The sequence below is a fragment of the Gossypium raimondii genome, chromosome 3 (genome assembly GCF_025698545.1).
Source record: "Gossypium raimondii isolate GPD5lz chromosome 3, ASM2569854v1, whole genome shotgun sequence".
Taxonomy (NCBI): Eukaryota; Viridiplantae; Streptophyta; class Magnoliopsida; order Malvales; family Malvaceae; genus Gossypium; species Gossypium raimondii.
Genome location: NC_068567.1, coordinates 46,761,689 through 46,773,880, shown reverse-complemented (window position 1 = coordinate 46,773,880; position 12,192 = coordinate 46,761,689).

The following is a 12,192-nucleotide window of genomic DNA, read 5'->3' as shown; positions in this document are numbered from 1 at the left end:
TGCATATAAACATTTTCAAAAAATATTATTTTATTTTTATTTAATAAACTATTCTAACCAAATTTACTTCAATATTAACTGCAAATTAATTTAAAATTTCAAAATAAATTTTCTTTTGTTGTAAATACATTAAATGGATGTCTATAACCTTTAAACATTTATGAAAGTAATGAGTTAAAACCCTCCATTCATTATTAAATATGCTTAATGTACGTGTTAATGAAGCGATTAAATAAACTTCATTTATTTATGTTGCATTGAATGTCAATGGCTTATGTATAGAACTCTTTTGTAAATGAAAAGAAGATATGAGAAAATTCTCTATTTACTTTAAGTGTTCTTTTATTTGATTGTTTTATAATATGTTTTCAAGACGAGCTTCTACAAGTTCATAGTGAAGTTCACATCATTTTGACTTTATATAATTTGTCCGTATAACTCCCGTTAAACTATATACGGTATACGTATTTTCATAATTCTTTTATTTTATTTTCTAGATGAAATATTTGCTTTGGGTAACATTTGCACATTTATTTTTACAAATCAAATCTAATAATGATAATTATATATACATGTTTTATTTTACTAAAAGAAATTTCAATTAATGTAATTTGTGTTAAGTTATTATTATGACTATTCCTCTCTATGCCAATATTTGACATACATATTATTATTTAGCAAATTTGGTATATATAATTGAATTATTTTACAATTTAGAATACTTATTATTTTACTAATATTTTTTATTTTGTTTCAAGTGATTATCAAATCTTGCCAAACTTGAATTTGCGGCCTTAGACATCTCAGGCAAGAATTATTTGTCATGGGTATTAGATGCTGAAATTCATCTAGATGCTAAAAGTCTAGGAAATACTATATTAGCAGATAAAGAAGCAACTAATCAAGACAAGGCAAAAACAATGATTTTCATTCGTCATCATCTACATGAAGGATTAAAAGTGGAATATCTCACTGTGAAAGACCCTCTTGAGTTGTGGAAAATTTTGAAAGAACGATTTGACCATCAGAAAACGGTGATACTCCCTAAAGCTCGTTATGATTGGATGCACTTACGGTTGTAAGATTTTAAGGCTGTAAGTGACTACAATTTAGAACTTTTCAAAATTAGTTCTCAACTAAAATTATGTAGAGAAAACATAATTGATGAGGACTTGTTAGAGAAAACATTTTCAACCTTTCATGCTACTAATATGCTTCTGCAGCAGCAATACAATGAAAAAAGGTTTTAAAAGGTATTCTGAATTGATTTCATGTCTTTTGATGGCTGAACAAAATAATGAGTTGTTGATGAAAAATCTTGGAATTTGTCCCACTAGTTCTGCACCATTCCCTAATGTGAATGTAGCAGTACACAATAATTATTGTCGAAACCATTTTTATTTTGAAAAACGGGGTCGACTTTTAAAACGAAAATGGAGTCGCCACCAATCTTTTTTCGAGGTGTGATCGGGTCACCTTTAAATTAATCATTTTAATAAAACATTTAATTTATTAAAATAATAATTTTGGTCTACAAAATTCGAGAGAACGGGCTCGGGAGTCGGTTAAGCACGAGGAAGGATTAGCACCCTCGTAACGCCCAAAAATTGGTACCTAATTGATTAATTAACATCCTAATGTCGAAAATTTGAAAAGATTTTAAAATACGATCCTCTTTAAAAACCTGAATAAATCGAATTTGATGTTAAGGCCTTCTTGTCCCGAAGTAATAAGATGTCACATCTAGTAAGTTAGGATACGACATTTTAGCCCTCGAAACTAAGCTTGTCTCATGCATTAAAGTTTAAAAAGGATATTTGGTTATTTGGATCAAAAAAATCGAAACCCAGTAAGTTAGGGCACGATTTTCTCAAAGCTCCAAAGTACCGAATATTGCCTTATTTTTAAAAGTCTTCTTTTTTAAAATTGGGAAAAAAATGACGCAATATTAAAACGATGCGTAAAAACTTTGATAAAAAAAGGGCAATATGAAAATACAAATAAACAATTTATAGAACACATAATGGCAATTATTTAAATACTAGCATCAATAATCAAAGACCAATGAATTTAAAACAAAGAGTATAAAAAAAATATAAGGCAAAATAAAATGTAAACAAATTTAAAATAATGAATTTGAAAATGAATAGTAAGGAAAAGAAATTTGAAATCAACAATATACAAATCAATAAATAAACTATATATAAAAAAGTAGGTAATATATGTATAAGTTTGGAATAAATAATATATAAAAAATGAAAATAGGTAATATATAAAGTAATAATATATAAATGAGTTTGAAAATAAATATTGTGTAATAAGGAATTTATAACAAGTTATACACAAAACATTTTAAAAATAAATGGTATATAAAATAGATAGTATAAAAAATTTGCAATTGATAATATATGGAAAAAATTTAAAACAAATAATCAAACAATTTAAAATGGATGATTTATAACACGAGTTTTAAAAATAAACAACATATGTGACATAATATTAAAAACAAATAAAGTATATAATTAATGGAAGAAAATAAAAGAATGATAAGAATGGTTAAATGAATGAACAATATGTAAATAAGAAAGTTGATGGATAAATAAACAAATAAAAGTAAAAGAATAATTAATGATTAAACAATTAAATGGATAAATAAAAAAGGTTAAAAAAACGCTTAAGTCAACCTAACTCTCACAATATAAAGATTCAACGAAATTCCTTCACCAAAATCCAACTCAAATGAAAGCAACTTAAAAAGAAATGAAGATGAACGAAGAACAAAATAAGAACAAGCCATAGAAAATAAGAACGCAAGAGAGGGAGAAATTTGAGTGAATGCTCTTAAGAATTATTATTGCTCCAAACTCAAGTGTTTTACAATGAAAGGAGAGGTCTCTATTTATAGTTGAGCCTCCCCAAATCCAACAGTACAGATCAATTACATCAACGACTAAGATTAAAGGGTATCAACAAATTAAATCTCTAAGATTACAAAATCATATCTTCTAAGATTGCATATCATATCTAAGATTGGATATCCTTGAAGATTATGTTTCTATATGCGTCAAGCTTGTAGATGGACCTTCAACCTTTTCAAGTAATGGGTCATTCCGATTGGGCCAAATGATATAATTTTGGATTTGACTTGGACTTTGTTTTATTATTTTGGGTTTATTGTTTTTTTTGTGAGCCCGGGCTAAATTGGCCTATTACAATTATGAAAATAGAAAATATAGAGGCCGTGATTGTGGTCGTGGATGTAGTGGGGGACGTGGTCAAGGACGTACTAGTAATCGTTATCATGGTGGTCATAACAATGATACTTCTAACCACCAGAAAAAGAATAACAATGAAAGACAAGAAAGAAGTGGTCAAAATAATCCTTCAAAGATTGTTGAGAATATATGCTACCGATGTGGTATGAAGGGGCATTGGTCATGTACCTGCCATACGTCTGAGCATTTAGTGAAACTTTATCAAGCATCCATTAAAAAGAAGGGAAAGCATATGGAGACAAATTTTATATCTCAAAATGATGAAATGGAGGCAAAAGTTGAAGATATTAACTATAATATTAAAACTGACCATGCCTACGGGGGTGATAAATTTAATGACCTTAATAATATAACTTACCTAGATGTGGTAAATTTATTTGAGAATCATTAAAAAAATTGATGTTATTTTGACATTTTTATATTAAGTTTTAAAGATATTCGTCTTAATGGATATTATATTGAGACTATGAATGAGAAAAATATTGAATATCTATATATTACAAATGTTGAATATGGAAAGAAATATGTTTTGGAAAGGTTACCTGCTTTTTCATTAAGTTTATATTATACACATATTAGTGCAATTGAGTCACATGTTACTACAAACCAGAAGTTTGTAGAACCACATACTTTTACTATTTGGCATGACTGATTAGGCCATCCCAGATCTATTATGATGCGAAGAATCATCGAGAATTCAATTGGACACCCATTAAAGAACCAAAAGATTCTTGAATTCAAGGATTTATCTTGTGTTTCTTGTTCTCAAGGAAAATTAATTATTAGACCATAACCAGCTAAAGTTGGGATTGAATCTCCCACATTTTCGGAACGTATTCAAGGTGATATATGTGGGCCCATTCATCCACCACGTGGACCATTCAGATATTTTTGGTATTGATAGATGCATCTAATAGGTGGTCACATATGTGTTTATTATCGGCTCGCAACCTGACATTTGTGAAACTATTTGCTCAAATAATTCGATTAAGAGCATAATTTCCAGATTATGCAATCAAAACTATTTGTCTTGATAATGCTGGTGAGTTTACATCCCAAACTTTTAATGATTATTGTATGTCAATTGTGATAAAAGTTGAACATCCTGTAGCTCATGTTCACACACAAAATGATTTAGCTGAAGCTTTTATCAAACGCCTCCAACTAATAGCTCGACCATTGATTATGAGAACAAAACTCTTTGTTACAACTTGGGGATATGCTATTTTGCATGCAGCAGCACTTGTGCGCTTAAGGCCAACAAGTTATAATAAGTACTCCCCATTACAATTGACTTTTTGGTTAGGAGCCAAATATTTCCCATCTTAGAATTTTTGAATGTGCAGTATATGTTCTAATTGCTCCACCACAACGCACAAAGATGAGTTCTTAAAGGAGGTTGGAAATATATGTTGGTTATGAATCTCCTTCTATAAATAAATATGTTGAACCATTAACTGGAGATTTATTTACTGCACGATTTATTGATTGTCATTTTGATGAAACAACATTCCCAACATTAGGGAGAGTCAAAAACACGTTGCACTCTTTTCCTTTAACCAAGGTTTTGTACCACTAGGTTTTCCCGGTAAATGTTTTTAATGAGACAACTTGTAATAGGAGATTGTGTATTCTTTTTCCTTTATTAGGTTTTTATCCCATAGGGTTTTTCCTAATAAAGGTTTTAACGAGACACATTTTTATTTAAAAAAATCCAAGGGAGAGTGTTGTAAATACATTAAATGGATGTCTATAACCTTTAAACATTTATGAAAGTAATATGTTAAACCCCCATTCATGATTAAAGATGCTTAATGTACGTGTTAATGAAGCGTTAAATAAGCTTCATTCATTTATGTTGCATTGAATGTCAATGACTTATATATAGAACTCTTTTGTAAATAAAAAGAAGATACAAGAAAATTCTCCGTTTACTTTAAGTGTTCTTTTATTTGATTGTTTTATAATACCTTTCATAGTATCTTGAGTAAAAACCATAAATTAAGGGCTTATTTAATTACAAAAATAGTATAAGAGCTTGTGTAAATAAAACATGGTAGTTTAAAGGCCTTTTACCATATTAGCCAATTTTCTTTTAAAATTATTACATAATTTTATCTCTTTCAGCTTTGGGACGAGGAGCTTAGCCACATTCAATTCTAGTTCACTCTATATTTATACTTTGCCAAGATCATAGATTTTGTAGAGACCTAATTTTGTTTAGGGTTCTATGATTATTTCAATTTTAAAATTGAGTTGTTATCAATTTAATTAAAGAGGTTAGGTTAAACTCTTTTCGTTAAATTTTAAAGATTTAAAAATTAATTGAATTAAATTTAGTTAAATTTTAATTTCAGTTAAATTTTGTTAGAAAAATTCAGTTAAATTGAAATTAAATTGAAATTATTTCTAGTTTAATTTATTTTAATCTTTAGAATTTTGGCATGAAATGAGGTAAATATTTGGATATCCGCTTATGTTGTTTATGAGAGGTAATAATAACATCAGTTTTTGTTAAATTTCATTTTGTAAAGGTAAAGAAGTCGAAAGGGAAAAAAGAGAGGAATAAAATAGAATTTTTAAATTAAAATGAAGTGGGTCTAATTTAAGAAAAAGTGTACATTTTAAAAGCTCAATTTGAGTTGTTTTTATTTGCTTTTAAATTCAAATTTAGTTGTTATTTATAAAGCTCAGTTTATTTGTTTCATAAGTCCCAATTTTGATTTTAAAGGCTTAAAATTGATTTATTTTGAAACACTTGAATTAACTTTAATTTTAAGACTCGAATTTGTTTTTGTAATGTCCTTAAAATTTTTGACCTTATGTATGAGATTATTTTGAATTATCCAACCATCAATCTTATATAAAAATCTAATTTCTATGAATTTATTCATCTTTGAATTATGGTAGAGTCATGAATAATGTTTTAAGTTATTTTCTGAATTTTGGACTAAATCAGATAAAAAAAATGAGTTGAACTACAAATGATAATTTTGTTTAAGTATTAAGGCACGTTTGGTTCGCTGTATTGAAATAGAGGCGTAATGGAATAGAGGCGTAATAGCAAATCAATTGTTTGGTTGAATGTAATGAAATAGAGGCGTAATAGTAATATTGTGTTTGGTTGAATAGAATGGAGGTGTAATAGCATAATGGAAAAAACTAAAATGACTAGAATACCCTTAGCATAAATTTGTTTAGGTAAATGATTATTGTTATTGTTATTAAATTTTAATAAGATTATTAATATAAATAATCAATAATTTAATCATATTTTAACATAATTATTATTAAATATAATTTAATAAAAATATATAATTTAATAAAATATATGAATTTACTAAAATTATAATATATAATATTATAAAATATAATTTAAAATAATTATTATTAAATATAATTTAACAAAAATATATAATTTAATAAAATTCTTAGTATTAAATATTCTTATATGAATTTACTAAAATCATAATATATAATACTATAAAATATAATTTAAAATAATTATTATTAAATATAATTTAACAAAATATATAATTTAATAAAATTCTTAGTATTAAATATTCTTATGATTGTAGCAACAAACTTCATCAATTTCTTCTATCAAATATTAAAATATTTAAACTTGACTTTGAATAATGATTTTATGATTGTTACTTTACCATCAGCAACCCAAGTTAAATTTACTTAACAACATAATGAATTAGGGTTTTTCTTCATATTCCCAATTATGTAATCCATTTCCGACCGTAAAGCACCTTTAAACTCATCTCATCAGTGATTTTCTGTCCATTGACAAATTAGGATTCTATTGTTTGTGCATCAACAATTTCGAATTCTAAAATTTAGAACGTAAATTTTATTTTCTCAATTTCATTTTTGTTTCTAGATTTGACTTGCAGCAATTTTGGTCTTCAATGTTGTTTTCTTCGTTCATTTTAACTTTTTTTTTTGTTATATTTTCTGTAGAAAGATGGGTTTTTTATGATTAAACTTTTAGACATGTTTATTTTCAAATTTTTTCCATGAGCATTTAGATAAGAAAAATATTAAAACTATTCAAGAGTTACTTGTTTGCTTCAAAACGAATTATATAAGGACTAAATTACTCATTTTTATATTAGAGGACCCAATTTGCTCTTGAATTTCTAATAGTTTAACCAACAAAAGTCTTACATGACCTAACAAAAAACCTCTCCAACTAAATTGCACGCTTAACTTGTTTAGCAAGGTTCATTATATTGTGATACAAGAAAACTAATCTGAGGCAGTACATGAACTGTCCTCTTTCTCCTCCAGCGTTCTGCACAACTCATCTGCTTCTTCCCTGCATTAGTAAACTGATCACTTAATTTGCTTATATAAAATTCAACATGCAAATACTATACACATTCTCTTAGACATGCTAAAGAGTAAAGACTTCAAAACATGGGGCATATACCATATACACACTTCTAGACATGTTCATTAGTGGTTTAACACTACTTTCTTTGTTTTTGAACTTTTTGCAGTTATTTATGGGACACATACTTTCTTTGTTAATGAGAAAGTTATTTAGAACGAACAGAATCGCGATCACAATAAACAAATTTAGATCTGATTTTTAAGAATAAAGAACTGGAATAAGAAAACCATAGAGACAGAGGACAAGGGGTTCGAAAGCAAAGGGGTTTTGCCAATCACCACCAAGCCCTCGATGGCTTAGTACCTCAATGTGCCGAACGCTCGATGTTTCTGCAATGCTGGCCAACTGCATGGTGCTTGATTGCTAAATACAGTTAAAGATGTCGGGCACCTACATAAATATACGGCATTTAGTAAAAATATCAGTGTTTACCGAACAAAAGAAGAAAGGGCCCTTAAATATAAATGAGGTGCTTATACTTTTTGTTTGCCATCTCTTGACTTTCTCTGTATTAATGAAGGGCTTTTCCCATCTGAAAACATAACATCTCCGAGGTCCTCCAAATACCCTCTAAGCTCGGATGTAGGAATTGTAGAGGAAGAGTTTTGCCTGACACATATTAAATCTTGACCACCATAGCCATGCCGACTATTATGTGTGTTCCATATGTATGTATGAACCTACCAAAACACAAATTATTAGATATATACTGCATATTATACTACAACTATTGACAACAACAACAGCAGCAGTAATTTTATAACTTTATGATGGACTAGAGTAACTTATCCTTGTCTCAAAATTTTCTAATTAGGCAATAGAAGCACAATTATGTAACAGTTTATATGCCGAAAGTTCAATCTAATGATCAATAAACAGAATTCTACTTCTTTGAGAGAAAATGTTTAGAAATTAGCTAAAATTGCATAAGAAAGTTGAAAACACATATTGCAGCTCCTTCATCATCCCACATATAATTAGTTACACTATATTTTTACAAGATACTACCACATGATCGACCTAACCAGGTTGAGAACCACTTTAATTCACATAACAATAATATATTTTCTTTAACATAGGCAAGCGTTTATAAAGTAGGGTCACCAATACTATTTCTTCATTCATTCAAAAGCATCCGCATAATCCATATGATTCTTAATGCCAAAATGTGCAAACAATATGTGGAAAAGTTACCTAGACAAGGTCTTGGATCCCAATGAGGTGGAGCAGACTTCTTAACTCTGTCGTTTAGAACAAGTGGAGATGCTGTAAGGTGTAAATAATACAACAAAATAAAGTAACCATCGAAAGCGAGAGTTTTGGTGTCTGCAGCATCATGAAGCCAATTTCCACTCAAATCGAAGATACTGTTAAGATACCTTGAAGGAACTTTTCCTTGTATAGAAGACTTCTAATTAAGTAACTCAGACATCTGTAAAAGAAATAAGATTTTGGAACAAATGTAAGGTACAACATCAATAAAACACCAAATTGAACAAACTGCATAATTCTATATACTTTTCTAGCTTTTTCTTTTTTCCGGATTTCTTTATCGTTAAGGTCACAGAAGTTTTCAGCATGATAGATAGTAGCTATCTGATTAATATCAGCCATTATTAACTATTAGTTAACCTCAAGCTAGTTGTTATTTTTATTTAAGAATTCATGAACAAACATTCATGGGAACTTGCAGGAAGCAAGGATAGGCGAAAAGTTTACAGGCCAGTGGAGACCAAACATTCATGAACAAGCAAGATGCAAAATCAACTGCCTGGGAGTTCAACATCGTGGTTCATAATATCTTGTTACTTGTAAATAACTTCTGTGGATCATTTCCATCATTGATTACATTAGACATTGTAATATAGAGAGATAGCCAATTCAGAGAAAAATTGATGCTAATATGATATGTGGATGGTTAAATACTTGGAAGCATTGAACTATCTAAGTTAGCATTGCACTTAAGGTGATTACAAGATGGTCAAAGTTTTGGAAGATTTGCCTCACATGTGAGATTACTACACACAATCACAAACACATTTTGCTCGGATCCTACTTAATATACAAAGAATCGTCTAAATTATTGCCATTTCCATAGGCGGTGAGTGTAAACCACAAGAACCAAAATTTACATTTCACATTATGCTTCACCATCCAAGAATCGTCAATGGGTACCAAAAGGTGAAATAGGAGAACACTCGTGCAAAGCATTAATGCATCAAGTTGAGCTTTCATGAAATAAAATAATATCGGTTTCTAGGTCGGGCTAACCATAAGGAGCTAAGTGCCGGAGCCGAGAAGTGTAATCAATAAAAATTAGAAGGGCTCGAAATTGCTTGGCGTGTGGTCAAAATTTAATTTTTTCAGAGAATGAATGAGATGTAAAATGTTAGCAAATAAAAACATTTCTTGTATAAGGATGTCGCAATGGAGAAGCACCGACACGGATCTTCCCTATCGTCATCGGTGTCCTCTGAATCTGAATGTCAAGACACCGTTGTCTGAAAATGGACACGGATGACTGGCGGTCGGTGAGCGGATGAAGAAGAAGAAGCAGTTGTGGCGGCCGAAAGGAAGGAAAAAGTTATGGAATCAGAAGAAGCAGTTAGGAGGGTAAAACAGGGTAGAAGAAATCGAGAGAACTTAATACGCATCAAAACTGAGCTTTCCTTCCGGAATAGAAATATGTGGATTTTGAGGATTAGGTCTGTAATGTATTAGACCCGTAATAGCAACACACTGAACCAAACAAAGGATTAAAGGGGGATTAAGTGGGGCCCATCGATTATAGCCATTACACCCAACCAAACATGCTGTTAATGTTTATAGGTATGTGTGGTGATGAGATGATTTTTAAAATATTAAATTTAAATTTTTCCTTAAAAATTCTATTCGCGTATCATAATATTTTTTACTCTTTAATCACATAATAATAATTTTAAAATGACAATGAGGAAGAACCACCATTTCTTCACATCACCAATTGACCATTAGGAGAAAAAGAAGAAACTCTCAATATTTCTTCTTTTGCCATTTATTTTCCATTCTTTCTTCAATCCATCATCATTTTCTTCCATTTTCTTGCAAAACTAACTTTTAAAAAAATCACATTTGAGCGCTCTTCTTCACCACTTTCACCATTATCTTCATCACTCACACTTAGGGTTTTGATGGCTTATGCTGAGGCAAGACAAGCTGATAGTTGTTAAGTGACACTCGACAGTTCCAACTGCAAGCTACCATTAATTTGGTTATTATTTGATTTGGTAATTTAATGAAGAAAGTCTTTGGATCTGTTAATGCGTTGTGTTATTGAAGATACTTTGGTTCATATTTAGAAACCAATCATTGACATTTGAAGAATGGATTGGATTCGTGTAAATCAATTAAGTCATTGAAATGTTGAGATTTCATCGTGATACTGTTGTTGATTTTGGAGAGCATATATTCAATTGATTGTATTTTGATTATTGAGATTGTAATAATTATTTTCAAAGAGTTACTTGTTGAAAAATTCTGGTTATGAGAATAATATATTATTACAGTGGAAGTTTAAAATTTTTCAAAATCGAGCAAATTTGTGATATTTATAATACTATTCAAAAGCACCTATCTTAATATACAAATAGGTGGTAATGTCACGATTGATAGGCTTCCATTGTCTTGATTTGAATCAACAGAGAGCGATGTTGTGACCTTAAATTTCTGATGTTGTGACGAAACTTACTGTTTTGATAAGGTCGCGACGTAATAACCATGGTGTCATGACATCAATCTAATAGTTTGAAATATTTCTATTTTAGTCCTTAATCGACCTCAGGTTATCTAAAGAGCTTTCGTAAGCTCGTTTTAACCCCCAAATGAATATATATTATGTGTGAATGATGATTTGAACTAAGTAGTATGTATAAACTATTAAATTGAACTGTAATTGATCGTAGTTGTTTCGGCAACAAATGTGACATCCTGTAGCTTAGACTTGACGACCGGGTCGGGTATAAGGTGTTGTAATTACAATGAAATACATAGTATTCTAATGATCAAACCCAAGAGATTGACAAATTGGTAAATGGTGTTATCAAATTAATTATTCCAAAGCAAGTATTAATCTAATTGATTAGTGAATTAGTAATGCAACCAAAGAGAGAGTTTAACGTAAAACTAATCCTAGATTTAACATCAAAAAGAATCAAAGAATTTTCTATCTCTTATTTAAACAATATGAGCTAATTAGCTTAAAATTAATCAAATTACTAATTTCCAATTAAGCTAATACATTATTTCGATTGAGTTGTTTACTACTCTTAACTAAGATTACCCTCTCAGTCTCCTCCTAATTAAGAGTTACCACCCTAACTACCCTTTTGGTCTCACCTAGTCATATGGTTCTCCTCTCGATCTCAATGCTTAGCACAATTTTACCAAATTCTTACACGACAAATTCTCCTCTCGGTCTCATTTGTCTAAATCTTCTACTAGAGTCGTCAAATTTAGTATTTTAAGAAGTTTGGA